The sequence below is a fragment of the Lathamus discolor genome, chromosome 3 (assembly GCF_037157495.1).
Source record: "Lathamus discolor isolate bLatDis1 chromosome 3, bLatDis1.hap1, whole genome shotgun sequence".
NCBI classification, from domain to species: domain Eukaryota; kingdom Metazoa; phylum Chordata; class Aves; order Psittaciformes; family Psittacidae; genus Lathamus; species Lathamus discolor.
The window spans coordinates 31,225,962-31,230,627 of record NC_088886.1 but is presented as its reverse complement, the minus strand read 5'-3'; positions in this window follow the sequence as shown (position 1 = coordinate 31,230,627).

Below are 4,666 nucleotides of genomic sequence, written 5' to 3'. Positions count from 1 at the left end.
AACTGTAATTACTTGTTAATGATACCTAGTTAAGTTTGAGTTTGGGCGTGCCTATAATGGATTGCAGTCCAGCAACAACAATTATAAAAATAAAGGTGGTTTTGCTGTGACCTTTATAGAGCTGGAGCTCTATATACTTCACAGTATTTACTTTAAATCTTTGTTGTTTCTGTAATAGTCTTTAGAGGCAAAGACAATCTATGTTAAACACAGACATACAGGTATTTGGTGAGAAATGGTTTTGTTTGAACCTGAAAAAATATCACAAATTAAAATCTTTGAAGATATCTTCAGTAATTAAATTCCTATGCCTACGTGATCTATTTTTTATTAATTTATAAATTTTTAAGTAATTAAAATGTGTATGTCCTTTGTAACATTGTATTATCAAGTGTATTCAAAGAAGTAGAAGCTTTCAAACTTTCAGCTATTCTAATCAGGGAAATTTATTTACTATGTTTCATATGCCAGGAAGTATAGAACACTTTTGGTTGTCTCTAATGCTAAATATATAATACTTAATAAGTGCATCACAGTAAATGCAGTATCAATGAACTGGTGTTCTATAGTGATGTTGATATCATCACTATGCAGCTAGAGAAACAACAGCTATAAATTTAGAGGATCCTTAGTGACACGAGTATAACTGAGAGATGAATTTGGTCCTGCATTGATATAACAGGTTACATCACCGGCTGTAGCTGCTCAGCACTGTATTGAATATGGATGTCAGCTATTTGCCATCAGCCCAGTGCATTTTTAGTAAATTCTGTTTTCTTAGTGATCACTTACCAAATTATTTCTCTTCACTTCTTTTGCTTGAGGAACAACGTAGTCTGTCCTGTATGTTACGACTTTCCAACTCTGAAACTGAGATGGGGGAGGGAATAGAAAAAGAGCACTACACTATTAATATAATATTTGGTACTGCACTGATTTTGCATTACCTCCCACTGAGCAAAGCATGGAGTAGCATTAGTGTTGCCTTGTCTGCTCATCACTTTGGCGAGAGGAAAATTCCTCAATAGCAGACTATGCTGTATATGTCAGGAAGTTAAAAATATGCCACGGTTCTAAACCTTTATTTCAGATTATATTTTACTATAACCAACCAGGATCAGACTCTCCATCAAATGGCACTTAGAAATACCACTCACTGCAACTCTGCTGAAAGCCTTATCAAACATGAATTTGCTTGAGATGGCAGGCATGCACACTAGTGTGCAGCATGCAAAGGTGTTTACTTCTGTTTCTGCAGTTCATTAAGAGAATTAGTGGATTATCTGCATTATGGCAATAGAGAAATTGCAGATAATTTTTACAGATGTTGCACAACAATGTGAGTACTAGAGTGCGAAATGGGAGATGGGCAAATGAACAAAAGGTCCTATGTAAAATTTTGGTCAGAACTATTAAGTTTTGAAATTTCTAGATTACATTATCAAAACAATTGTATTCACTCTAGAATTATTATTTTCAGTCGCAACTGATTTTGGAAATATAAATTCATTTTTACTTTGATATGTTTGATAATATTGTAATGATTTAGATTGCAACTCCACACTGTATTTGGAGCCAAGTGAATAGGCAGCATTATTTGCTGCTGTAGACTAAAATACCTTGTAGAGATACAATTGTATGCAGCCCATGAAGTATAAAATAACACTAGTGATTGTGTTTGGAATGGAAAACACAGAGCTGATAGGAACACGATCGGAAGTGCTCCTATCCATGTAGGTACGGACCTGCAAAATTAGAGCATGGCAGCAATGCAAGGCATTGACAAATCAAAAAAATTCTGTAGAAAAGATCCTGAGTCAGGAGTATGTCTGCACCAACTCTGCTTTGGAGCGTGACTTGGCACTGGAAAAATAATGTAATTTGTCAGTCTCCAGTTTAGTGTCTTATTCGGGTATTGTCTGAATTTGTTAGTAGGTTAAGTAACAATTCACAATATTTGCATGGTCCTATGAATTGCTGGAAGTGAAAAACCATTTTGACTGAATGAATTCCTATACTGAGAGAGGATAAAAGAGACCATTGAGAATTCTTAGCCCTTGATAAAGCAGCATTTGGCAAGTGGAATCCAAAACCTTAACAGGAAAAGTAGAGCACCTCCAAAACTGTCTCGTGAAATGTTACAGGTGTTGGTTATTAATCTTTAATTACATATTATGATGATAATTTTTATTTTAAAATAATGCCAGTTACCACCTTCTCTTGGAAAGGGTCTCCCCATTTTATGCTTAATGGTATGAGATGGTGGTGCTTATTCACTTTACCAATGAGTTTGAACACCAGATAGCCGCACTGTCAAGTCTTCTCATAGCAAGAAAACTTCAAAAGCAGCCAAGGTTATAAGCTCTTGTACTTTTTATATTTCAGAGAGGAAATATTGACTCCTTTGAGTGGTGCATTCTGATATGATATTTAGTACCATGCAAAATAGAGACAAGCAGCCAATTTTAGTTCAGCATCACTTCAACCACTGGTCTGGATCTCTACCACCATTAAAATGAATCAGCATAAAGGAGAATGTTCTCCCTTATCTCATGGAATCACAGTTTTCGTTAAAGGAAAGAAGCAGATGATAAAATGTGTACCCATATATATTTGTGCTTTTGTGCACATAATATTAATTGTAGAGCTCTTGTGTGTGCAAGACTATCAGATCTACATAATCTGTCACTCTCCAGGTAGAAACCTAGGTGTAACAGGGGTTAATGCTTCCCATAGCTGGCTTTGAAAAGAAAAAAATCCGTGTTATGTGAAAGCATTACACTTGAGTCTTCACTGAAAATGAATAGAAGCCACTGGAATTTTTTAGGGTAAGGTGAACAGGGCTAGAGATACCTACAGTAAAATGTACCTAAAAGTTTTCTTAGGAGACTACAGATTTCTAAATGATCTTGTATATTTAGAAGAGATAATATTATTGAAACATATATATCCTTTTAGTTAGTTTATAAGTGTTTTCTGTGTGTATAAAAAGTTAAGAAAATCTGCTTTGTGATTTATTTTTTTTAAATCCAAAGTGCCGCTTATTAATTTGTGTCTTCAAACTGCTTAGAGAACTTAAAACAAACAAACAAACAGAAAAGAAACCTGTAAACTAAAATTACTTCTATGTAAAAGTAACACAACATCTATATTACGAAAGGAAACTAAGTGTGAAGATGGGAAGACAGTGTTGCTATATGGTCAGGGAGAATCTTTTGTTACTGTCTTTCATTATGAATTTCAGTATATTCAGAAGCTTCAGTTCTATTTATTTTTAATGTAAATTTCCTGAGTCGTATTGTGAATATTTTCTTGTAACAATATTTTACTTCAAGGCACTGAATCTTAATGATGAATTTTCTGTAAGACTATAGTATAATGAGGTGCTGGTTGTTTATTAATCGTTGTAATACTTTAAACAAAACAACCCCCCAGCAAACGGTGTTAGAAATACAAATCCTATTGAGGTCTAATGGAGACTTGTGGTCTTAAGTACTTTAATGCTTCCTTATAACTACCAGTGATTCCCCTGTAATCTTGTTCTTTAGTTAGTAATCCCCATAATTTACACATCCCATCTGTGTGTGAAGAGCATACACAGTTCTTCATAGCATTATTTTACATACTAGATTCCAGAACAGTTTAGAGTTACCTGCAATAGAAAAGAGAATTTTTCATAATAGTCAGCAAAGCACTCTTCTCACAGAGCTAAGAAAAGTATTAGGAAAGAAGAATTATTTTCAGATAGGATTTGTAATTATGGGGTCAGTGAAGCAGAGGTACAAACAAGTAGTTTTGAAAGGAAGAAGGTGCAAAGAAAGCTTCTAACACATAAGAGGAAAAATTTGTGAAGATTCTGTAAAAGTGGAAGGAACAATCTGGGATCAACTGATTATGTCAATGAAAAAAAGGTAAATTAAGGAATGCAAGAGACAGCTTTTAACTGCTGTTTGAAATAACTAGGCAGGCTTATGTTTTTGTTAGGAAGCATGAAACTCAATTCTTTTTTTTTTTAATAAATGTTTCACACAAGCTTTTAGAATAGAAGATAGATTCCCACCCCCCTCACACTCCAAAACAGTGAGTGTGTAACAGATTGTAACATCCAAAAACTCTACTTGCTTCCCATAGTATATTTCGAATGCAGAACCTTTGCAATAATGGCATTTAAAGTTTTTAATTGTGGTGGAGATAGCATCATTGATATTCCTCAGACACCTTTAAATAACCCTACTCTAAAGCTTTAGTAACTTCACAGCTAGAGAAGATTTTGCCTATGCTGTTTATGTTACCGCCTGAGTCATTAAAGATCAACAACATATTACCTGCACTGGTCTGCAGCTTAAGTATCTATCTTCCCCTCTCCCCACCCCAGAAATGCAGAAATACTGCCTGATTGGGTCTGACTGTTAAATGAGAATATCATTTCCATAGTAAAGATGCTCTTTGGAAAAAGCTCTACAAGTGGTCTTATGATAGTGAAACTGGTCATTTAAGGAAACCTTGTATGTCAAGATAAGAAGAAATGTGAACAGATTCCCTGCTCAGGTAGCATGCTGATAGTAAATATCAGGCTTTGGCCAGAGATGTGTTTTGATTATGGCTCTTCAAAGCAACTTTCTATGTGATCTGCTTAGCCAGTATAACTTTTACATAAGTTTCGCAA